General features: G+C 47.4%; 1 protein-coding gene across 5 annotated transcripts in view; it reads left to right on the top strand.

The window, feature by feature from the left end:
* The window catches only part of Kcng2 (potassium voltage-gated channel modifier subfamily G member 2), a 71960-nt gene that overhangs the window by 16099 nt on the left and 29774 nt on the right, over positions 1–26087 (top strand). For 4 of the 5 annotated variants that reach the window (XM_015992696.3, XM_015992694.3, XM_015992695.3 and 1 more), the window contains exon 2: positions 9052–9144. The gene's annotated coding sequence lies outside the window, so the exon portion shown is untranslated. Of the gene's footprint in view, positions 1–8567; positions 8951–9051; positions 9145–26087 lie in introns of those variants that run through there. The other variant, XM_042264037.2, reaches the window with a different exon arrangement.

Raw genomic sequence — 26087 nt, 5'->3', positions numbered from 1 at the left:
AAGTGTATGTTTAGGAACCAGTCAAAAATAGTTGAAAATTTTGTGCTAATCTCAAGCCAAAGTTCATTTAACATTTGTTGTTGTTGTTTTTAATGAGATTAAGTCAGCAGCTCAAACACTGACTTTTTAAATTAAACATCCTAACACAATACAGTGTCAGGGTAGTCTAACATTCTCAGGAATGGTGGTAGAAATATATTAAAGGTGTTTTCTGTGATGAAGCCATTATGTTTCTGTAAGAGTGGAAAGCATTGTGTGTACAGTTAAAACCCTGCAATTCATAACAGAATGGTCTTGAATCTGAGCCAAGGTGTTTTAGGTGGCATTTGTTGGTATCGCATGGCATAATAGCATGCGAGGTGCAAAGTGCATGTGCTGAATGTTTAAAACTGCAGTGCAGTTTAGGCTGCAGTAAAGCTGCACAACGCGACAGAAATGAGCAATACCGGATCAACCTGGACTCATTACTTACTTGATTTTGCTAATGTTTGTCTTAGTTTGTGAATTTAGAAATCTTCTGCTCTTGTCAAATGTTACATGACACACATTGTTACATGAGAAATCGTGACCCTCGGTTAAAGAAGATGTACTCTAGGTGTTCCTGGAATTGTGCAACATAGTTCACCTATGTCATAGTGCTGTATGTGGTGTGAGGCTGGACCTCCTGCATGTGGGTGTCCCCTGTCTCAGCACCGTTTGTGGAGGGGACTCCTTTCTGACATGTCTATATCCCCTGTTCCCAAGTGTGCTGCCCATAGACACCAGGATCTATGTCTGGGCTCTTTGTACTATTTTTGTTGATTAATATATCTGATACTACACTGTCTTAACTGCTGTAGCCTTTTAGCTCCTTTGGCAGTTGGGAAGGGTTCCAGGGTAGTCCTTCCATGCCAGAGTATGTGGGCTGCCCACAGGCCATTGTGACTCCATATGAATTAAGATTAGCCTTTTCCATTTCTACAAAACTCTATGAGATTTTGATGAGCTGTTCCAGAAAGGCTTTGCTTGTGAGGAAGTCCCAGCATGAACATTTGGGGTGTGAAGACTTCAGTTAACACATCAAATTCTGACTCAGGGTGCTTTTCTTTCCAGGTCCCCAGGGTTTAAGCTGGAAAAGTTAGGGTTTTAAACACTTTTATCTGAGCAATTTTTAGACTCACAGAAGAATTGGGGACTTTGTGCCATTTTCTAAGCCAGTGTCCTCCAGTGCTGGTGTCTCTTGGTGGAGTTAGACCTCGCTCTGTCCCTCTAATGCTGTGCTGTAAGGCTCTGTCCAGGACCTTGTACATATCCCGTTTGTACTTCTTGGTTGTTGTTGGTTGTTTTTGCTCCTTTGCTCTTTGGGGGACCCGCCATCCAGCTCCCAAATAAATCACACACAGAGACATGTTTTATTACTTATAAATGTCCAACCTTAACTTGGCTTGTTTCTATCCAGCTTTTCTTAGCCTAAATTAGCGCATCTACCTTTTGCCTCTGGGCTTTTTCCTTTTCTTACTTATGTATACCTTACTTTCTTTCTTACTGCATTGCTGATTGTGTAGCTAGTTGGTGGCTCGTCCCTTGCGTCCTCCTCCTTCTTTTGCTCTTTCTTCTTTCTTCCCAGATTTCTTCTCCTATTCATTCTCTCTGCCTGCCAGCCCCACCTATCCTTTCTCCTGCCTCGCTATTGGCCATTCAGCTCTTTATTAGACCATCAGGTGTTTTAGACAGGCAAAAAACACAGCTTCACAGAGTTAAACAAATGCACCATAAAAGAATGCAACACATCTTTGCATCATTTAACAAATGTTCCACAGTGTAAACAAATGTAACACATAAAATAATATTCTACAACATCTGGTCTCCTGCCTTTTCTAAAGGCTTTGCAGGTTTCTTTGGGTCTTCTATGGTCTCGACACTTTGAAACGTGTTATTCTGAGCCCAGGAGGCCTTTTTGATTGACTGGATGAGGCCTTGTAAGCACAGATTTTTGTCTCCATGCTTGCGGTTTCAAATGATCATTTTCTGGTAACTGGAGTGCTGTTCTGACCATGGTTCCTTGTGGCTTTGCACTTGCCTGGGATGGGTCCTGTCCTGTTTGTAGCTGTGTGTGTTCATGTGAATGTGGTTCTGTCTGTGGGGTGGGGACCGGTGACTGAGCTCTGGCTGTAGAGGCAGTGGCCTGTTGGGTCCTGTCCTAAGCTCCCTCTCACCTGTGCCTCGGGCCCAGTGTGTGCAGTGCCACAGCCCTGGCCACTGTCCATATGCCCACCCAGCATTCTTTTGCACCGAGGCTTCGATCTCAGCAATATTCCCTGCACCTTGCTCCAGGATGGCCAGACCCTCTTCCTACGGATGCAGTGTGTTCCTGAGGAGGCCATGTTTATCCACTCTCTTCCTCTGCCAGGAATTGGGATCTTCCTACCATTTGCCAACTAGATAGAGCCACTTTGCAGCCAAGAGCCCTGTGTAGGCATTTTAAGTTGCTCTGTTGTTATATCCTAGAGGTGGATCGGCTAAGCTCTTCCAGACTTCATGCAGGGAACTGGGCACCGAGTGGCCTCCACAGCTAAGTGATGCCATCTCATGGTGACAAGGGGCTCCTCAGTTGTGTTCCAACTGGCATGTGTCTAAATAGGGGCGAACATAGACATTTCCACCCACACACTTGGGGGCCATTTTTATCCTCTGACTTTCCCTCTTTTTCTATTGATTTGGTCCTTTGTCACTCAGTCATCAAGAATTCTGTGTCCATTTTTCTTCTCATGCTTCTTCAGTGTCCTTTCACACTCATACTTTATTATAAAGATGTCTTAATTTGATATCAACTTATTTTGTTTTAGGGAAAAGGGGATAGGATTTAATTTGTAATTAATGCCAAAAAGGAAAGTATCATGGTCTGAGGAGTTGGCTCAGTGGGTAACACTGAGTTTGAATCGACAGCCCCCAGGCAAAAGCTGGGCATGGTCATGCATCTCTGAAACTCCAGACCTAGGGATGTGGAGACAGGAGGATTCCTCAGACCTGCTGGCCAATCAGTCTGGGTGAAAATGGTGACCTCTGTGTTCAGTGAAATCCTGTTTAGGTGAATAAGATAGAAAAGAGATAGGATACCCAACACCCTCATCTGGCATATGTGAACAAACATGAATCACTACCCCCCTCTCTCAGAAGGGGGAGGGAACATCACAATGTTCAGCTGCCTTATCCAAGGACAGAGAATTATGTTCCATGTGTTCAGGGTGATTGTTCTGATACTGCAAATGGAGCCCAAGGCCTTGCATATACTAAGCAAGCGCTTGATCACTGAGCCATACCCTAGTCAGTTCAAGTTTACCTCTGTGTTTCCAGAGTATTGTCGACTTTTCCTGTTAAAAACTGTCTGCATGCCTTGTGAAACTTATTCATCTGTTTTTTTTTTTTTTTTTTTTTTTTTTTTTTTTTTTTTTCTGGTTTTTCGAGACAGGGTTTCTCTGTGTAGCTTTGCGCCTTTCGTGGGACTCACTTGGTAGTCCAGGCTGGCCTCGAACTCACAGAGATCCACCTGGCTCTGCCTCCCGAGTGCTGGGATTAAAGGCGTGCGCCACCACCGCCCGGCTATTCATCTGTTTTTTGTTGTTGTTATTTTAAGCAGACTTCTTTTTAGTCACCATGCCCCCTGTTCGTTGATTTTATAGCCAGCTATTTTAATAAACTTTTTTTATTCGTTCAAGGCATGTCCCTGGATTCTTGAGGTCTGCACTCTCTTATAATCTGTCTGCAGATAGAGGGATTCATGCTTCTCCCAGCCCACCCTGGGCCACTGGCCGCTCCTCTGTCTACTGGCTTGGCTGGTGCCTCTCAAGCAGTGACAAACGGGGCCAACCCTGTACCATCCATTCACTTGCCCCTTGCTTTCATTCTTCCCCATTAAACACAAGAGCGGCTTTGGACCCCAGCCTGACAGTTCATCCGTTTCAACCCTCCATTCCCTGAGCCTTTGCGGAAGGAAGGCTTTCTTGGCATCTGTAGATATGTGACAAGTGACAGAATGTTGCTCACACTCAGCTGGCATACACTGATGGACATGTACAGTATCATGTTCTTGTTCTTCTGTCCTCTGGGTCCAAGACTTGCAACATGAATAACATCTCTCTTGCCCAGAACTGCAGAAGAAGGGAATGGGCTCAGGGCCATGAAGGTCCTGATGAGCCCTGACTCTTAGCTGACCTCAGGCTGTCCATAGGCTTCATACCCAGGATGTCCATGAGAGTTATGGTGCAGGAAATGATACATTATCATTTCACAGGGACTACACACTCCTATAAAAAAAAGCTGTAAGATGATATTTTCTCTCCTAAAATTGGAATGGTTTCATTCCTTTTTCTAGTTACTAAAATTACCTGTATCTTTTGTTCAAAAGAATCTTAAAGGAAAAAAATGCAACAGAGAAAAACTAAGGAAGAAGTGAAATTGCCTAAAGCTTCATACCCAATCTGTGTTCTACCGAAGTTGGTTTGGGTGTCCACTCTTGTTGTCAAATGCACCCTGTGACCTGTCCCACCACCTGAGTGCTGTCTCTAGACACTGTTCTAGCTAAAACCAATGGAAAGACTGAAGAAAATACGTAGTCCCAAGAGAAGGCTTGGGTTTCTGAGTTCATTTCCACTCCATGGGCCTGCCCCTGGATTGCCTCAAATATTGTCAGGAGGGAGTCCAACTGATGGGCTGCCTGTGGTCTTGGGGTACAGGGCCATAAGGGAGGCATGTGTCACTATTGGCAAATCCAAAAACACCGGTGCCGAACAGAGAAGGGTTTTTCTGAGCAAAGGTAAGGTGAAGGAGACTGGTGCTAAGGGAAAGGTTAGCAGTTCCAGGTCTGGAGATCATGCATAACCCCCAAAGAGTGTCCCCTGGAAACCAGGCTAGCAGGGCATTGAGAGGCCAGCATTAGCCCCGATACATTGCTGCTCACAATAGCACAGTGTGGCCTTCACAGTGAAGCACCTGATATCCCGAAGTTTAACTGTGTGCCTTGCATGCGGTGACAGGTCTGAGATGAGGAATCATTTATTCGGTAAAGTTGGAAAAGAAACCATCAGTTAAGAGCCATCATCACCGATAAGTAAAAAACACAGGGGCTGGAAAAAATGTCTCCATTGGTACAGCGTCTGCCACACAAGCATGAAGACCTGAGTTCAGATACCAAGAATCCACGTAAAGCTGGGCACAGCAGCACGTATCTGCAATCCCAGCTCTGCAGAGGAAAGCATCTCTCTGGAGCTCATCAGCTATCGGCTACCCAGCCTAGCCAAATCAATGAGCTCCGTGTTCAGTGAGAGATCCTGACTCAAAGAAATAGAGTGGAGGTCAGGGGAGCTGGAGATGGCTCAGCAGTTAAAAGCACTGGTTGCTTTTGCAGAGGACCTGGGTTCAGTTCCCAGCACCAACGTGGTGGGTGGCTCACAAACATCTCTAATTTCAGTTCCAAGTGACCCAATGTGGTTCTCATACATACATGTAGGCAAAACACTCATATACATAAGATAAATAAATACTTTTAAAATTTTCATAAATAATCTGGGTAGCAATAAAAAAAAAATCACCTGATGCTGACCTCTAGCTTCCAAAGACATGCATCTGCAAAGCACATGTACACATATCCACATAAATACCTCACACTCCCACACCCATAAACATAATAAGTACAATTTAAAAAGTAAAATGTGATTGTCTGGAATAGGTTCTGGTTTCCGGTCACTTTCTGTGCATCACTGGGGCTGTTTCTGCTGTTTTTGCTGTTTGGCTTAACCTGTGGGCATGGGCACTGACCTCCACTGGTGAAGTTCCAGCTTCTCCCCCAGGCAGAGACTCTTAGGAGCAGAGCTGGAGCCTGGAAGCATCTGTAGCCAGTTCAGCCCACCCTTGACCTTTGGTGTGTCCACCTCTGACCCTTAGCGGTTCTGTTCTAGCCTGGCACTCAGCGGTCATTAGTGGTTCTACATCTACCCTGACCTCTGATGACTGAGCCCTCGTGCATCTCTGTCCACTCTGAGCCTCAGTGCATCTGTGTTCACTCTTAATCCCAATGGATCTGTGTCCAACCTCAATCCTCAATGGACTTGTGTTCACCCATGATCCTCTGTGCATCTACATCCACCCCTAGCCTTCAGTGGATCTGCATTCACCCACACTTCTCTGTGCATCTACATCCACTCCTAGCCTTTAATGGATTTGTGTTTACCCCTCGCCTTTAGTGTGTCTTTATCCCCCCGACCCCCGACCCTCAATGGATCTGTGTTCACCTCTGATCCTGAGTTGATCTGTGTCTTTATCTAGCTCCCAGTAGGTCTGTATTCATCCATGGCTCTTAGTGGATCTGTATCCATCCTTGGCCCTCAGTGGGTCTACATTCATTGGATCCTCAGTGGGTCTGTTTGACCCCTGGCCCTTGGTACACATCTACCTTAAATCACGGTGTGTGGTCACACTTGTCCCATTGCCTCCTCTGCACACCTTGCCCACACATCTGAGTGCCTCTCTGGTGTAGTACATGCCATCTGTCATGACACACTCCAACCCCACTGACAGGCAGGAGTGGAGACCTTTCCTCAAGCAACCATGAGAATTCCAAGTCAGACCCTCAGTTTCCCCATGACTGTCAGCATCTCTGGCTCTGAACAGTCTGCTCACTGGTCCCCATCCAGGTTGAACGTGTCTCAGGCACACAGTTGTTCTGGCCTAGAGAGGGATTCACTCCAACCCCTGGTGGAGCAGGAGGCCAGGACTTGGTCGCTGGCTGCCGTGACTCTCAGATGTGAAGCCTTAAGAGGGCTCAGGACTCACAGGACTTACATTCATGAAACGGGGAACAGCACCCGAGGTCCAGAGAAGAGGGACTCTCAAGTGTGCCAAGGTGGTGGGAGGCTGTGTTCTTAGAGCTGTGATGCCCTGTTACCCCTTTTGCCTGCAGCTCCGCAGATAGAGCTCCGTGGGCTGGACCGAAGTCCCTCTTCTCTGGGCCCCCCAGCAAAAATGCTGACGTAAATAACCACATCAGAGGGGAAAAAATGGTCTTAACAGTACATTTGCATACAAATACACTAATTATACTCCTCTTCCTGTGTGCTGGAACGGAATTAGCAGTTACAGCTATTCTGGAACACAATATTCTTAAAATCTGTAGTCATATAGGCATACAGAGTTGCCTAAATACACACGGGAATGCATTTGTTTGAACATGCATATGTATGCACACTTTGCATCTCTGTGTCTGTATAAATATCTGTGTGTGCATATATACCCATATGAGTATATATGTATGTGTCTGTCTCTGTGTGCATGTATGTTTGGATGTGTATGTTGTGAGCATGTGTGCAAGTGTGTCTGTGCGAACATGTGTGTCTGTGTGTGCGTGTATATCTGTGTATTATGTCTGTGTATGTCCTTGTGTCTGCCCATTGGTGTGTCTGTGTGTGTGGATGTGTCTTTGTGGCCATGTGCACACATATGTGTGTGTGTGTGTGTGTGTGTGTGTGTGTGTGTGTGTGTGTGTACCTATCCATGTGTACCTGAGCATTGGGGTCAAACGGCATATGAGTTTAGGGGACATTTCATATCAAAGCCACATGCTGAGCATCTTTGTGGTTGTTTGTGCCTGTGTGTTAGGGTAGGAAAACTATATTTCTGCAGCAGACGAGATCGGGCATGTTCAGAGTGGTAGCTAGCTGTAGACTATTTCTGAAACAGAACCATGAGGTCCCCGGGTCTGTATTTGAAGGACTTGCCTTCTGTTGACACCCACTTCAACCCCGCTGCCACACATGGCCTACTGCTTCCTGGGGGAGGGCTGTTTACTGTGGTTGACTTTTGAAAGGCAGAGGAGCGAGCGGCTGGTGCTCCCGAGGACCTCCAGTCCAGTCACACCCAGGGCTTCACGGCAGCAGCAGCACCTGAATAAAAACTCCTAGTGTCAGGGGACGGAGTCAGACTGCTTGGCAATGGAGTTCCCTGGAAAACCAGATTGTACTGTGGGAGCAAACTGCGTCCTTCGATGAAAGTGAAAAGTCTTGGGAACAGCCGAGAATGAACATCCCGTTTCTTCTTTATCCTGTTGTGGCCGTGGCAGCCGAGCTGAACAGTCACTGTTCTAAGTCAGGGAACGGACCAAGCTAAACAGAGGGGCAGCTGACGCTCAGGGAGTAGCATGGTGGGGCCTGGGAGTCAGCGGGGGCGCCAGCGATCGATCGAGGGGCAACCTTGGGGTGGGGGAGGGCAGGGAGGAACAAACAGGACACACGGCATGAACGGAGCGTGAAGCAGACGGGGGGGGGGTCAATCTGGTTAGAACCTTTGGACGATTGGCCCGCGAGGCCGGCGAGCCTGGCGTGAGAAGCTGCTGTGACAGAGGTAGGGTGGAGGTCCTCTTTCAGAGATGCGGGTCAGAGGGTGAGAAACAGGCAGAGCCGGGCTAGAGTCACAGGCCTGAGGGAGTTCCTGCCTTTCCGCTTCTGTGTGGAGAAGGGAGAGCCTGGCAGAGGGGCTCGGGAGAGAGGTGATGGGAGGAATCGTTCCTCCCGCTCTGGGCGGGTGGGACCGGGCGGGTGGGACCCAGAACACAGAGCACAGAGAAATCCCCTTTTCCGGAGACAAGAAGGGTGGATAAGACGGGGCTCTGGGACTGAGATTCGGGAGATGGTTCTTGCCTTCTCCGGTGCGACGTCTAATTTGGTAATGGAGGACAGGACGCTAAGGAGGAGGAGCCAGTTCTGAACAGCTATTATGTTTTCATTTATCTTGTCAGAACTCAGCACGGGGAGACTCATTTGCACAGTGAGGACGTCACTGGGGGAAGGAAGCACAAACCACAGTGATTCAGTTAAACGCTGTCAGAATAGATGTAAAATGTCCCTGAAATGGCTCTTAACCAGGGGTCAGTGCAGCGATGAACAATTCCACTGGGTCCCGGAGCCACATAGAACCCCAGGCAGTGAGTGGCTGCGTACATGCTGCGAGGGATGGAATCTTTCCTGGCTTCTTCAAGGGCTGGGCGTCCCTGGACTAAACACAGAATTTTTCCTATCATTTCAGGGGTTTGAGAGGCGTTGGCAGAGAGCTCATGAGATGGCACCAGATGAAAATGGGCCACTAGGATGAGCCCCCACTTGGAAATCGTGATCACGGGTAAGGAATGTCGAGTAAGGGCATATTGCCTGGGAAGAGGCATGGGCCCGCCATGTACAGCCCCAAGGCAACATTAAGTGGCAGATAGCTTTATAATAGGCCAGAAGATAAGATGCAGAGGAAGAAGCAGAGGATGAGCACTCCGCTGTGGATCCCCCATGGTGTTCTGGGGATGCTGTCCCTGGTTATGGGCTGGGAAGTTGGCATGAGGGAGCTGTTTTTGGAGACAACACTAAGTTTCGTGTATTGAAGGCTTGCAGGATGGGCGTGTGTGGGAGGGGACCATCCTCCTTCAGGGAGCTCGAAGCCTCCTCAACCTGCCTCACTCTTACCTGGTAGCCTTGTGGGTGACTAACTTGAAGTTTGGAGCTTGTAGCTTCCATCTTCCTCCTGCGGGCACACATGACCCACTGTCACCTCCAGCCGCTGCGGGAAGAACGGTCTCCAGTCAGGGAGGACCGTCAGAAAGGCAGGTGACTGACCTCTGTGCCAACAGCAGCCCTGTCTGCTGTTCACGGGGCACAGTGGATGTCCACCGGCCTCCTCTCAAGCGTGCCCACTTCAGTCTGGTTCCTGAATCTCTCCCCGCACCCCACACTCCGCTGGGTCCTGGGCCATCCCCACCTGCCTTCTTCCCTTCCCTCCCTTTCTCCCCGCCCCTTCCGGTGTCTCCTCACTCTTCCTCCTGACCTCTCCCCTCTAGCTTCACCTGCTCATTCTCCCTTCCTAGCCTCCCCCCCCCCCCCGCCCTCTCTCCCTCCCTCCCTCCTTCCCTCCCTCCCTCCTCCTCCTTCTTTCTTTCTCTTTCCTCTCATCACCTCTCCTCCTCACCCACCCTTTACCTGTTCCCCCTCGCTCTACCTTCAGCACCTTTTCCTTTCTCCCTCACCCTCTTCCTGGTCCCTCTCTGGGTTTTGTTTTGTGTGCTCATCTGGGGCGTTTTCAGGCACCTCATATGTGGACAAGAGAGGTGGGCACGACAGGTGTAGACAGTCATGTTGTGACCACGCCCGGACCCTTTCTTCCCGCTCAGTGCCGGGTCTTCCATCCAGGGAGTGGAGAGTCCTCCTTGGCACACAGTGTGGGTGCTCCTGAAACAATGCCCGGGTAGGTGAAGGGGGACGTCTTCCCTGCAGCCTGGCTTTGTTCCACCCATTCCTCTGTCTGCCTCAGCTGCCACATCCTCAGGCTGACCCAGAGGTGCTTTGGTGGGGTGCCACGAGCTGCCTGCTCTAATACCTCCATTAGCACAGCCCCCAGACTTGGGGCGGTGGAATATCATTGCCCTACTCGCTGGCAATGAAGGAGAGGTGTCCTGTGATTTCCTCGGCTGTGTGTCCCAGCATTCCTCGCGTCAGTCATTAAACACGTCTCGATGTCTAACCTGAGTCCCTTCGCTGCAGTTTCCTGACGGTGTTACCGTGGCTGGGAATTTTCGTTGAGATCGTAATTGTTGTTTTCCTTCAACACCCACACTGTTAGTACTATGTTTGGGAAGTGAGAAAACAGAGAGCGTGAGTTGTAGAACAAAACCCAAATTTGTTTGGCCACAATAGTCTCAAAGAAGCAAACTTTCCCTCAGATGTTGGTCTCACTGACAGACACAGCTGAGGAAGTCAACGGGTTGTGTGAGTGAGTGCAGAGGAGGACCAGAGGCCTCCACCCCTGTGATCGGACATCCCAACCTTGGGGTGGGCTGGAGTCAGTGTGGGCAGGAAGCCTGGTGCCTACCCTTCTGAAGAGCAAGAAAATGTAACACCCCCCCCCATGCATTTCAGGGGGAGATTAATCAGGTTTCTCGTGGGAAGCTCCACAGGACTCGCACCCTCCCAGTCACGGGATGCCTATGGGGAGCTCCTGCCCAGAGTCTTGAAGCGCCATGCGTAGATGCAGGCAGAGGCCAAAAGGGAAACCTGGGTTCCTCTCGCCTGCCAGTCACTAGCTGCTGTTCAGTGCCTTGCAGCATGGAGGGAGCATGACTCAGTCCCAGTGGAGAGCCCGACATCATGGGACACAAGCGTCCAGATTCCAGCAAAGAAGCCGGCCATCGTACCCAGAATCAGGAAGATCTCAAAGTGAGTGAGAAAGGACCGTCAGCAGATAGACAGGAAGTCAAGATGACCAGACACTAGAATTACTGAACAGAGACGTAAGTCACCTTTGTGAAGATGCCCCAGTGAACAACCAGAGATGTGGTGGGAATGTGGGCATGTAGACTCTCTTCCATGGACCAGAATGCATAAATAAAAAACTGACTAAAAATGCCGGGACTGAGAAATACAAGAAATGAAATGGAATTCTCCAGGGATGGCTCAGTGGTGGTTGGAGTAGACAGAGCTGAGAGTGAACCAGAGACAGGACGACCCATTGAGCCTGCTTTTCAGCTGCAACAACAAAATTCAGTGGTGATGCTCAGTTCTGACACTGCCAAGGACCCATCTTGCCTATAGTACTGTGGGATGCAAAATGGTCCAGCTCTTCTGGAAGACACTTTGGCAATTTCTCTCAGAAATAAACTTGCAACAGTCAGCCAGTATAGGAAAGATGATCAATCAGACCTTGGTCAAATTTAAAACTTTTTCTCTCCCCAGAGTGGAGTAGGGCAGGGCGGGACAGGGGAGGCATGCAAGGATGTTTGTAGCAGCTTTATTCATAACAGCAAAGTACTGGAAATAAGCAAAATATTCTTCAGCCTCTGAATGGTTGGTCAAACTATAGTCCATTCAGCCAATTAGATGTGAAATGGGTACCATGTGCACAGAGGACCAGGTCATCTCCAGGGAACTGTGCAGATCTCAAAATAATCAGACGATTTTCTTTTCTCAGCATCCCTGAATGGCTTGATGTAGGAGTGGAGAGCAGGCTGGTGACATCAGGGGTGGATATGGCAGAAGTATGGTGGGGGGGGGGAGCAGGCAAATGCTGGTAATCTGGGAGCTCTGTGTTAGTCAAGCTGTGTGCTGTCATGTTCTGCTGTGGAGAGCGGACTACAGGTTTTCAGGAGGTGTCTGTCGTGTGTACAGAGAGGGGCAGCAGGATCCCTCTGTGTCCTGCTGATGGTTGTATGCAGCTGTGCAGGGATCTCAACCCAAGAAGTACAGCTGTAAAGGTCTCTGAGCCAGTGACAGTAGCCTTGCCTTGTACATAGAAGCCATTAGTCACCAGGTTCCCTCATACCTATGGATTTGGAGAGTAAGTCTCATAAATCATAACTGAAAAACACTTGTCAATTTCTCTGTCAACATTGTGGCTAAAAAAATGGATCTAATTAGCAAGTTTTCAGTCCAGTTCATTACACACTCTTGTGAATATATGAAAATTAACACTTGGTAATTGCGTCCCTTTGACACAGAAAACAAACCTGTTTCAAAATAAAATGACTGAACTCATATATGAGTTTAACAATCAGAAAAGAAATTGTAGGAATAATATTAACATTCTACCTCATAGTTTTACAACAAACATCTCCCCAGGCCAAGTTTACTTAAAACTGTTTACTATAAACCCAAGTATGGTGACACATACCAATAGCATCAACACTGGGGAAGCTGAAACAAGAAGACTGTTGCAAGTTCAAGACCAGCCTGGACTACAACACAGTAAGACCCTGTCTCAAACAATTACAATAAACAAACAAATAAATAAAAATATATCAGCTCCTTTCTCAATCCATAAGCAATTATTACCCCAGCTCATATGGTGTTTTTCTCGGTAGAACAGGTGAGATTGAAAAATAGCAAGGCAATGTCTCAGCAAATGTTAAGCATCAGCCTCTCAGTTGTCATAGTCAGGCACATTTTAATTTTAAACGTTTCTCAGCTGCAGTCATTCAAGAGTTAATGAAGGGAAAATGAATCTTGTTTAGGTCACACATGGCCTGCACACTTGTGAGAACCTGTCCTCTCAGAGCTTGTCGCTGCCTAGGAAAAAAGACAAGCTCGAATGGAAGAAACCAGACTATCTCTTAGAGAACCTATAGATGTTAGGTTACTCCTTCTCCTTGAAGCAGATTTATGAAAACACCAGAGTCACACAGATAGGGAGCCACCCATCAAAAGCTTTATGTGAAGCTGGAAGATAGTCCAGTCAGTAGGGGGCTTGGCATTCAAACATGAGGATGTGACTTCAGTCCCCCGAACCCATGAAAAAGCCAGGCATAAATAACGTCACATTCTTGTAACCCCGAGCTGGGAAGGCAGACACAAGCAGACTTCTGGGGTTCACTAGCCAGCTAGTACAGCCTACTTGTTCTCTCCAGGCCTGGTGAGAGATCCTGCCTCCATAAACACTCACATGTGTGCATGTACGCATGAACACACACATTCAGCTTTGTTTGCCTGGATATCATCTAATAATATCTTAGCAGGAAAAGTCTTTCAATCCTTACATGGTTGAAGCCTGAGCTTAGCCCAAAGTTATCCTCAGAGCCTCCTCTTTGCAGTGCTGTAGCTTGGTGTGATGGGTCCTCTGACATCTGAACTACTCCGGGCTCAATCATCCCTGGTATGACTCTTTCCAAAGCTGTTCACTTGATGATACTGAGTGAGGAGTTCCGGCCCTTGGCACCATGACACTTTGTGTTGGATGCTATTTATACCCACTCTGAGAGTGACAAGTGCGGACCAGCTTCCTTGACTATCACTTGGTGTGAGGAGCACTTCTGTCGTGAACAACACAAATGTCTATGGAAGTCTCCATGTGTACCCTGGGAAGCAGGGCTAGCGGTGGGTCCCAGATGAACCTGGTCTGGAAGCCACCAGGACTCTCTACCCAACAAGGACTCATTAGCACAAAGGGAACGCTTGCCTTTGGTTCTCCAGCTCTGACACGGCTTGTTTCGAGATATTTGATTGCGCTGTGATGCTCTGAGAATGTTAATAAAGTTAAACCTTGAATCAAAGGGCGGAGCCCATGACTAGCTGACCAGAATTAGCCATAGGGGTTTTGGAGAGCCCAGACAGAGAGTCACAGGACAAGAAAGGGAGGGGCTTGGAGAGATTTGAGCCCTTTTTGATCTGGGAAGGCAGAGAAAGGGTCAGATGGTCGTTCCTCTACTGCTTTCTTGATCTATCATATTTGTACCCCGGTATCTCACTCCCGAGTTTTTACTAATAATAAAACTATTTAGGGAAATGCTTCAGTTGCTCACTGGATCATTCCCCATCTCTCCTTCCTTTGGTAGTTCTCACAACCATCATTCCAGCCTTACAAAGAGGCTGGTGCCTCTGCCTGGACCCCTCGTGTCCCAGGGCACCTCCCTCTCCAGGACACTTCCTGAGCTCTGAAGTCTATGTTGGGATATGTTCACAAACAAGCATCTGTGTTGGAGGGTTTCGGGTGGAGTGTCAATCTGTGGTGTGTACGCCCCATCTACGCTCCACAGAGTTAACCCTTGTTGCAGCCTCAGCTCCCCTGACGCTCTCTACCTCCCATAATAGTCTCATGCACACATCGGTGCACACACATATGCATGCACCCACAGACACATGGAAGTAAAAGATATCACCAGCTACCCATGCCGCTCCCCCATCCCTGCAAGCCCACTGTCATCGAGGCCCGCCTGAAGGCACTTTGGGTTTCTATAAGGTTGATCTGTTCTGCTCCTTTCTTATTTGGTAGAGCTCTCAATAAAATCATTGGATGGTTTGAGAGGAAACGTAGATATTTAATTACTGTTTCCATTTTTTTTTCCAGTGATTGCAGATGCATTTGGGTTTCTATTTCTTTGTTCTTTTCTGGAGTGCACCGTGACCCTGCTGCCCAGGCTGGTCTTGAACTCCTGGGCTTGATCGATCCTCCCACCTCAGCTAATGTCCCACCACACCCCGCTGGGGTTTCTGTTTCTGCAATCAATTTTAGTGCTGTGTGCTTTTGTTTTGAGGTATTTCTTTTTCCCTTACTTCCCTCTAGGAGCACAGAGTCATCACTGCGTTTCTTCACGGTGTGTTGGTCCCTGCGGGATCTGGAGCTATGTCTCTCTTTCAGGCCCAGCTTCTCATTTCTCTTCATTAACCCTCCAGTTTTGACTTTTTCTGTCTGGATACGAACTGGAGCTTAACTCTGCTTTCATGCTTTTGCTTTGGGCTTTATGATGAGAGAATCTTTTCACATCCTTTGTGATTAGCTTTATCCTCAGTGTTGTTAAGCTTAAAACCTTTGTCATATACATAACTTTTTCCCTTGGAGTTTTATCATTATTGGTGGTGGTGGTGGTGGTGGTGGTGGTGGTGGTGGTGGTGGTATGTGTGTGTGTGTGTGTGTGTGTGTGTGTGTGTGTGTGTGTGTGTGTGAGAGAGAGAGAGAGAGAGAGAGAGAGAGAGAGAGAGAGAGAGAGAGAGAGAGAGAGAGAGAGAGAGAGATGTATATATGTGTATGTGTGGTGGTCTGAAGGAGAATGATCCCCATAGGCTCATATGTTTGAGTACTTAGTGGAACTGTTTGGGAAGGATTAGGAGGTGTAGGCTTTGAGGTTTCAAAGGTCATGCCAGGCTCAATGTCTCTTTTTCCCTCTGCTGGCTGTCTGCAGATCAAGATGTAAAGCTCTCAGCTACTGCTTCAGCACCATGCCTGTCTGCTCCCCACCATGATGATCATGGTCTAACTCTCTAAATCTATAAGCAAGCACCCGATTAAATGCTTTCTTTTGTAAGTGTTGCCTTGGTCATGGTGTCTCTTCACAGAAATAGAACAATAACTAAGACATTGTATGTATATGTGTATTGTGTGTGTGTGTGTGTGTGTGTGTGTGTGTGTGTGTGACAGAGTGCCTTTCTCAATCACTGTTTTTTGATCACTGAGTCTGAAGCTCATCAATTTGACTAGACTGCTGACCAGTGAATTCAAGGGATCTGCCTGTCTCCTGACTCTTTTTGTTAGTTCTAGGGGCTCTGACATTGGGTTCTCATGCTTTGTAGCAGGCATCTTACTGACTAAGCCATCTCCTCAATGCCCACTCTGAGTTTAGTGTTTGAAGCCAGGAGAGGTGGTATGTAGAAGAAATTCCAGCAGACTCTGGAGCAGGCACTGTCCAGTCCACTGAAGCATGGATGGAGCCAGCTCTACTCCAGCCCTGATCCCAACATCATGGAGCATATGGTCTCGGGACCAAACCACACACTATTCCAGCAGTCTGTTAGGTAGTGGCCTGGAAAACTGGGAAGCATCCCAAGGTTGTGTGTGTGTGTGTGTGTGTGTGTGTGTGTGTGTGTGTGTGTGTGTGTTTGAAAGAAAATGACCCCCAAAGGGAGTGGCACTATTAGGAGGTCTGGCTTTGTTGGAGTAGGTATGGCCTTGTTAGGGAAGTGTGTCACTGTGGAGGTGGGCTTTAAGGTCTCATATGCGCATGCAGGGTCTCAGACCACTTCCTGTTGCCTGTGAGTCAAGATGTAAGAACTCTCAGCTCCTTCTCTAGCACCATGTCTGCCCGCATGTTGCCCTGCTTCCCGCCATGATGACAATGGACTAAACCTCTGAACTGTATGTGGCCACCACAATTAAAAGTTTTCCTTTATAAGAGTTGCTGTGGTCATGGTGTCTCTTCACAATAATAGAAACCCTAAGACAGTGTGTGAATGTGTGTGTGTGTGTGTGTGTGTGTGTGCATATATACTAACAAATATGAAGGGCTGTGTGTCTAGCATACTCTCAGCAGTTACGGTGTCTTTAATCTTCATAATTGCCTTAAGGTATGAGCTAGCTTTTCTTGTCACTGTGACAAAATGCCTCACAGAAACAGCTGAAGGGAGGAAAACTGTGTTCATGATTCCACAGATTTCAATCCCTCATGGAGGAGCAGAACCACTCACATCATGGTGGTCAGGAAACAGAAAAAATACAGAAAGGACCGGGGTGAGATACAGCTCCCAAATGCAGTTCTCCAGTGCCATGCTTCTTCCAGCTCAGTTCCACCTTCCAATAATGCCACCCTATTATAGATCCAACAGCAATTAATCGACTGACTAGTTTAGCACCTTCATAATCTAATTGTCTCTAGAAAAGCCTTACACACACACACACACACACACACACACACACACACACACACACACACACGTGCTTCTTTTTTGTTGTTTTTTGTTTTTTGTTTTGTTTTTCGAGACAGGGTTTCTCTATGTAGCTCTGGTGCCTTTCCTGGAACTCACTTTGGAGATCAGGCTGGCCTCAAACTCACAGAGATCCACCTGCCTCTGCCTCCCAAGTGCTGGGATTAAAGGTGTGAGCCACCACCGCCCGGCTGCTTCTTAAGCCAACCAATTGACCATCAAACTAGTCACTACACCTTGTAACAGGTACAATGATACCAGTGACCCCCCCCCCAAGTCTCAATGGTATGACTTTTGATATTTCAAACCCGCAATGGCATGAATACCACAAGCTCTCAGTGGAGATTGTGTTGAATGATGGTTAACTGTTTAGAGTGACCTTTACAACTATTGTTCTTCATTTTCAGTACAGTACTCAACTAAATTATCTGGGCTACTCACTGTTTTATATTAAAATAGCCTTTATGTTGGATGACTGCGCTCCACTATGTCTGATGCCGGTCTCTCTAAGGTGGGTGGGGCTAGGCTGTCTGTGGTGCTTGGTACTCTAAATGCACTTTAAACTATCAGTTTATGATAAGCTCATCTATAGCCCCTGTGAGTAGAGGAGCAGCCACACCATTCTTTGTCCTGCTCTATGGACGTGGCTTGGAGAAGCCACTTTTACAAGGCCATGAGGCCAATAGGCTGGGACACCAAGCTTTACTCACCTCTTACTAGATTTTCAAATATCCTGAGACACCTTGGGTTGGAGCTAGCACTGTGAGGACTCAAAGTCACCATGGTCTATGTAAGTAATGTTTAATTACCACCCATGAGCTATGTTCCCTCCCAATGGCCTCCTTTCATGAAAGCGCTCTCTGTTTTCATAAGTGCTGTGCCCCAAGGGAGGGGATAATGTCAGCATTGATGTTTCTGATAATGTGCCATTAATCTCCAGCAGTGCGAAAGACACCAGAGCTGAGATACTCAGCTCCCTCCAGAACATTCTGTATCCAACTTGATCTTTGCTTTATGTCTGTGTTATCAAATCCATCTAAAGAGCCCAGAGCTGTCAGAATGTATTCACTGCAAATTTAGATCCCAGCAAACCAAGGGAAGAGCTGCCCATATCAGGCCGACACCCAGGGATCAGGCTGCACACACTGGGGAGAGGTTTGGGTCCAATCTCGTGTCCTTAAGAGAGTCAGAGACCCCATCTTTCAGGACTTGATGTCCTTGATTGTCCCTGGTGTCTCCTTGTTTTTGCCATATAAGTGATGGCTGCATTCCTCACACAATTGCTGATATCCATGGACGGCATAGTGATACGGTGTTCTCAAGCCAAGAGTGACACTAAAGAAAGCCAGAGCTGGACTCTTAACGTGTTGACAGGGAAATTAAAATGAACAGAGGCCCGTGGCTGTTCCCCTCCCCCCCCCCAGAGACAGAGACATCGAGAGCTGGCAGGATTCTATCTCAGTGTAGGATCTTGTCTGCTTTCAACAGTGCAGGGACTCCATGTTTTCCCTGTAGGATTCATACTGCTTTTTCTGACTTAGTTCCCGTCCCTGGATACCATCTAGAGCAGCAACAGAGTTGACTTGCCAAGCTGGCTTCCATCCCACTGATACCTCCTTTGGTTCCTGGCTTCTAAGTGCTCCTGTGCCCACCATGGCCATCACACTCAACTCCAGACCTAGCTAAGCACCCTGAGGCAGTGTCATGACGATATCTCTAACTAATGATGCCTTCCCCCTCTCCGTCTGCCTCAGGGAAGTCACCAGTCACAGCAGCCTTCTACACATGGTCACCTAATAGCTTTGAATTTCACAGACAGAATTCCAACTCCACACAGTCAGCTTGGGCTGTGAGTCTTACAACTTCATTTTTTTTTTTTAACCTAGAGCCAGAGAGAGAAATCATATAACCTCCTTTATGGATAGATTTTTCTTTCAGATGTCCTTTTTTGCCACTGCTGTGGCTACAAAGATCACCCTCTAACTCTAACTACATGCTGCCTTTTAGAATCCAGCCATGTCCCTCATGGAGTTTGACTTGTGGATCTGTCTCACCGCAGTGCCTTCCGGTCACTGTTTGGTTTTGCTTTGGTAGGACACCGAGGGTTTTTCCATCCACCAGGAGGCGTCTTTGCCTTGACTGGGCATTGGATAGAGTTATCTATTTTTCTTTTCTATAGCACTGTCAGGCTTCCACTGCGACTGCAGAACCTGTAGCCGTCTGCTCTGTTCCATACCAAGGGTGGGGAAGGACTTCAGAGATTTCAACTTTGCAATCTTAATTCAAAAGGAAGTTGACTTAAAAATACTTATAACGCCACAGGCCTTTAATCCCAGCACTCGGGAGGCAGAGGCAGGCGGATCTCTGTGAGTTAAAGGCCAGCCTGGACTACCAAGTGAGTCCCAGGAAAGGCGTAAAGCTACACAAAGAAACCCTGTCTCGAAAAAGAAAAAAAGAAAAAAAAAAGACAAGAAAAAAAAAAAAACCACTTATAACGTGTAATTACCGTTCGGGTTTTCAGATGTACATTCTATGGGAGGAGAACTCAGCCAGCAGAAGTTTCTCAGCCATTATCCAGCTCTGCCCCTCATTACTCATCCTTCTCTGCGAACACTCGGGCTTGCCTGTGGTGACAGAAGGAGCCAGGCCATCCTGCCACAGTGGAAGAAGACGTGGGGGTGGGAGACATGGGGACAGAAGGCAGGCAGTGGCAGGGCCTCTCTCTGGTTGTGATGTCCCCATGGAGCACGCAGATATCTCCCCTCTTTCTCAGGTAGAAGCGTGGACTAGTTCTGACTTTGGCAGGTAGAGAGAATGAGCTGCGCTCCACAGGGCCTTGCAAACCCAAGCCCCACAGGATTTGGCAGAAGAGCTCAGCAGTACTTCCGCGCTTGTTCTTTAACTCTGGGAGTGTGATTCCAGAAAGGCTAGTGCTTTTGGCTTGGCAGGGAGGGTGAGACACTGGTGTGCATTTGCCAGAGGCATATGGCCAAGGCGTTAGGAACATGGGTGTGGTACCTTCGGGGAGCCCTATCTGCAACCTAGGACAAATTAGTTCCGCAAGGACACAGCAGATGGGCGGGGCTGCATGCAAACCAGAGAGCTGGGTCCAGACGCTGCCCTTCCTGGACAAATCAGGACATTGCCATTCATTCCCCATGCTCATCTTCCTGTTCACTAATAAGCTTTGTCTCCAAACTGAACACCCGCGTCAAGTCTCCACAGCAGATGGCTGTTGAGTAAATCAGGACCGCCCAGCCCTAACACTTCCAGCTGCCTCAATGTCCTGGGCCACTGCCCTGCTCTGGGAAGCCCCTGGCTATGCTCTCGACTTCTCTGGCACGCCACCATCCTTGCCTTGTAGGACAAGCCAGTATGAGATCTTTGACATCTTATGGCTGGCACAGGGAGATAAAAATGAGTACATCCTGGGATAGGAACTTGGTGTTGGTCTTGAGTGTCCCAAGGACTGAGTTCTTGGAGGTTACAGCACCCTCAGCACAGACCACTGGAAGTCCCCCTTCTTTTCCCTCCCCCACCCAGTCATACTAAAGTGATTTCTCATGTGCAGAAGCTTCCTAATTCTTCATTGGCACATAGAACTTACTGTCAAGCATGGGCACATTGTTTGCTTGTTTGTTTTGCTGTGACAGAATCTTTGACAAAAGCAACTTGAGAGAGAAAGATTTAGTTTGACTCACAGCTTGAGGGCATGGCTTGTCGAGGCAGGGAAGGTGTAGTGGCAGGAATGTGAGAATTCTGATGACGTCTTAGTCAGTGCTCTTATTGCTGTGAAGAGACCCCACGACCCCAGCAACGCCTATGAAAGAAAGCATTTAACTGGGGCTGGCTTACAGTTTCGGAGCTTAGTCCATTATCACCACAGCAGGGAGCGTGGCGGTGTGCAGGCAGACGTGGTGCTGGAGAAGGAGCTGGGAGCCCCACATCTGGATCCGCGGGCAGCAAAAGAGAGAGACTCTGGGCTCGGAATGGGCTTTTTGAAACCTCAAAACTCACCCCCAGTGACACACTTCCTCCAACACGGCCACACTGTTGTTTTGCCGTTGACACAAAGGCTGAGATTTAATCCTCTGCTGTTTCAGCCAGCAATTTCGGCACCGGCCTGCTTCTCTGGCAAGGGCCAGGCAGCTTATGCCACAGCCCGGCAGGAATCCTATTCCTGAAGCACCGGCTTTGTCACTGCCACCAAATATGTTTTAATTAAATGTAATTTAATTAAATCCCTACTGTTCTATTCATTAAGAAGACTCGAGACTCTAAGGCTGCAGTGAAAACCTGCTAGCTCAGAGAGGTTGAGTAGCAACTAGCTGACCTTCTCTCTTTGCCTGTGTCCCCGAAAGAGACCGTCCTTCTGCTCTGTCAAAACAAACAAACAAATCACACCATTCAAAGCCCCTCTCTGCTACTTCCTGTGCATCACTCCATCCATCTTCTAGCCCTCCTCTGACTCTCTATGATTACTTTCTGTCAACTAGCTGCTAACTCGGCCTCCTTCCTCAAGGTTGATTTTATGTAATTAATGCAAATGCAAACCTGAGGTCCACAGTGTGATCAAATATCCCGAAACACCATGACACCACACCTCCTAATCCTTTCAAGTAGTGCTACCCCCGTGACCAAGTATTCAAATCTATAAGCCTATGGAGGCCATTCTCATTCAAACCACCGCACATGGCCTCCACAGTCAGGAAGCAGAGAGAGATGAATGCTGGGTCTGTTTTGGGCATTCTCCTTGGTCCTCGGTTTGAGATGCCAGCCTGTGGGATGCTGCTGCTCACCTTCAGGGTGGGTGTTCCCACCTCAGTGAAACCCCTCTGGGAACTCCCACACAGGCATACATAGAGTGTGACTCCTGTATCGTTCTACACCCATCAAGTTGACAATCCAGATGAAACGTTGTAGTGTGTGGACCACACTTTGTCAGCCTCCCCTCAGCACCCTTCCCGCCTCCTGCCACTTTTTCTGGAATGCATCAGGTGACTCACACGCGGGCCTGGCGGATTCACAGAAGCACACACTGAACCCACTTGGACATGTATGCTTTCAGTTCCTGTGTTGTCCTAGTGAAAGGTTTGTGCTTCCCTGGGCAGTGTTTAGGGAAACGAAGTGTTAAAATGATGGAAGGCCTTAGTTCAGACCATCAAAGGCAGTGATTTTCAGAGCCTAAACACTGTTGTTCCAGTGGATTTCACCTGGACCTACTCGCTCAGAATGTTTTCCAACCGACATAAAAATCACATAGCATTGTACTTACCATTTTAATCATTTTAAAGTATTTAATTTGGTAGGCTTTCAAAAATACAATAACATTGCTTTAGAATCATCACCACTGTGTGGTTTCAGGTCATTGTCAGGTTGTACCAGCGGGAACCCTGCACCTACTAAATGCTTGTGCTCCATTACCCCTCCACACTGGGCAGCCATCAACGTTCAGTCTCTGTGAATGAAGTTACCCATGTCATATCAGCGGGTTCATTCTATATGACCTTTTACATGTGGCGTAGCATGTTCAGGTTTTGTCCATGTGGTAGTAGTACTTCATGGCTTCTGTCTCCATAATATTTCCATGTACGGACGTGCCAGCTTCTGTTTATGTAGTCAGCAGTTGGTGGAATTTGGGTTATGTTCATTCTTTGGCTATTTTGAACACTGCTATAAGCATGTATGTACACCTTTTCGTTTGGATGTATGTTTTTGTTTCTCTCGGATACTCACGTAGGAGGTGATCACTGAGTCATGTGGTGAGGGGACTCCGCCTGGTCTGGAGGACACTGCCAACTGTTTGCTGTGGGGAAACAGTGCTATTGTTTCCCCACCACGTTTGACATTCTAGTATTTCCACATCTTCACTGGCATTTGGTTTTACCATCTGTTTGGTGTATAAGTGTATGCGGTTTTGTGCATTGCACTACGTATACATATGTGTGGAGGACAGAGGTCGACCCCAGGTGTAATCGAAAGTTTTTCTGTGTCCCACCCAGTCCTGCAGCCACTTGGACCCAAGTAAACACACAGAGGCTCATATTACTTACAAACTGTGTGGCCTAATGGTGCAGGCTTCTCAATAGCTAGCTCTTACAACTTAACTCAGCTCATTTCTATTAATCTATGCGTTGCCATGTGGCTTCGTGGCTTACTGGTACTTTCACAACTTGTTTCTGGTAGCAGCTCATAGCATCTCCCTGCTCTTCCTTTCTTCTCATCTCTCTCTAGTTGGAATGTACTGCCTCACCTTATCCTGCCCTGCCATAGGCCAATGCAGCTTTATTTATCAACCAGTCAGAGCAACACATATTCACAGCATACACATTCCACAGCACCCACATGTCATTCTTCAAGAGCTGTCCACCTTGGTTTTGAGACAGGATCTTTTACTGGGACCTAGGGATCACCAGTTCATCTAGGCTGGCTCCAGTGAGCCCCAAAGACCCACCTGTCTCTACCTTCTCAGACCTGGGGTTAAAAGCACGCATCACTCTACCTCTGGCTTCTTCCATGAGTGCTGGGGACTGAACTCAGCCCTCAATCTTACGTGCAAATGCACGTGCACAGTCCTGGACTTCACCCGGAGCTCCTCACCTTGCATGCTTTCCAAATAAATTCTGTGTGACATAAAATCACGTAGAATTGTACTTACTAGTTTCATCATTTTGAAGTATGCAGGTCAGTGTTTTTAAAATACGTAAACAGTGCTCTGCAGCCATCACAGTGTAGCTTGTACATGGAGCTTCTTCCACACCTCCTGTTTGGTTATAACTAAACCAGGTGGCATCTCTGTGTGCTGTGTGCCATCCCTGCACCTGGTGGCCTCAAGGCATCTGGTAGAACCCTGACAGCTGGCCCTCATGAAGATCCCTTTGGATGAATAACAAGTGACCCCCTCGCTGCTTTCAAAACACTCTTGTATCCTGTCTTTAGAGAGTTCGTGTGAGCTGGGCCACTATGGATCTCTGGATTTATCTGGCTTCAAGTTTCTTGATGCACAGAATAATGGTTTTCATCAAATGTGGGGATATTTTATAGTCTGAGAATTTCATAAACATATAATGTGTTTTGATCATGGCCACCACCCCCCATTCCCTCCCTCTGGTTCCTCCTCTATCCCAACTACCACTGCCCCCCTCCTTCGTGTGTTCTTTTTTTTTTTAACCCAACATGTCCACTTAGTACTGCCTGTATGCACATGGGTGTAGGGACATCTACTGGATCATAGGTAGCCTCTTAGGGGTCTGCATCCTATAAGAAAGCCGACTCTCAGATTTGGGGATTTTATTTATTTATTTATATTTACTTATTTTGGTTTTTCGAGGCACGGTTTCTCTGTGTAACAGCCCTGGCTGTCCTGGAACTTGCTTTGTAGACCAGGCTGGCCTCGAACTCACAGAGATCTGCCTGCCTCTACCTCCCGAGTGCTGGGATTAAAGGCATGGGCCAACATGCCTGACCGGGGATTTTTTTTAAGCATTGTTTTTTTCAAGCATTCTCTTCACCTTTTCCCTCTTTCCTCTCCTTTTGGGATGCCTCTAGCCCGAGGCAGTTGGCTTCCTGCAGGCAGCCTGCTTCCCACTCTTCAGTTCCACCTCTGTGCCTCTTAAGGGGATGCTCTCGTAGGACTAGTCTTCATCCTGTGATGTAATTGGACTTTCCTCTGGGCCACCAGCTCACAAATAATGACACGGAGACTCATTATTAATTATGAATGCTCAGCCTTAGCTTAGGCTTGTCCCACTAGCTCTTATAACTTAAGTTAACGCATATTTTTATTACTCTACATTCTACCATGGCTTTTATCTCTTATTTTGTGTTTCCCACTCAATCCCTGTCTAGGTGGTATATTGCACACCTCAATTTATCTCCTACTTCCTCTCTCTCTCTCTCTCTCTCTCTCTCTCTCTCTCTCTCTCTCTCTCTCTCTCTGCCTATTCTCTACCTCCTGCCTAGCTGTTGGCCGTTCAGCTCTTTATTAAACCAATCACAGCAATGTATCTTCACCTAATGTGCAAATATCCCGCAACACTGTAACGCTGTCTGAGGCCTGCTCAGTTCTACAGCTTTTGATCTTATTACTATACTTTTCAGCTCCAGTATGCTCTTGCTTCCTTTTTATAATTTCTGTCTCCTTGGTACTGCTGGGAGAGTCATTCTTGTAATTCTTTGGATCTTCGGCATGGCTTCCTTTAACTTTTTTGATTGTTGGGTTTTTGTTTGTTTGTTTTTTATTTGTTTTTGTTTTTGAGACAGGATCTCACACTGTAGCCCAAGAGGACCTGGAACTTACTTTGTAGCCCAGACTAGCCTCAAACTCATGGCTTAAACTCAGTTTTGCAAATTGGAATTACAGGCATGCATCATTTCCCTAGGCTATGTCTTGAGTATATTTAATTCCGTTTATTTAATCTTATCTGATGAAGCTGATTACAGGTTTCCTTGGGGATGGTTCATTTTACTTGTCTTCTTCCTGTGTGACAGCCATTCTTCTTTATTCTTCATATTCTTGGTAAGTGTTGTTGTGGAAAACTGGACCTTTTGAACAGTGTAAGCGGCAGTTCTGGAAATCAGATCCCCATTCAATGATTCGTCATAGTCACTGGTGTTTGTTTGCACAGCCCATAATTTAAAACATTGATTTTGTAAAGTCTATATGCCTTGCCTTGTCATACCTGCCCATAATGTCTCTGTTTCATGAGATTCACAGAGAGAAAAGCAAATCCAGCTTTGGCAGATGGGCTGTGTGAGCTGGGGCCTTGCCAGCCCTCAGCCAGGCGGCCTGGACAATTCTTCCGCTCACCTGCTTCCGTGCCTAAAGGTCAGCCCTGGAAAGCACTGGAGGCTTCTTTGATATTTACTGAGTAAACACACAGCCCAGGCATATGTGCGGCA

Source organism: Peromyscus maniculatus, chromosome 19 (assembly GCF_049852395.1).
Source record: "Peromyscus maniculatus bairdii isolate BWxNUB_F1_BW_parent chromosome 19, HU_Pman_BW_mat_3.1, whole genome shotgun sequence".
Lineage (NCBI taxonomy): Eukaryota > Metazoa > Chordata > Mammalia > Rodentia > Cricetidae > Peromyscus > Peromyscus maniculatus.
Note: the sequence above shows the minus strand (reverse complement) of the source record. Positions and strands in the feature narration are given on the sequence as shown.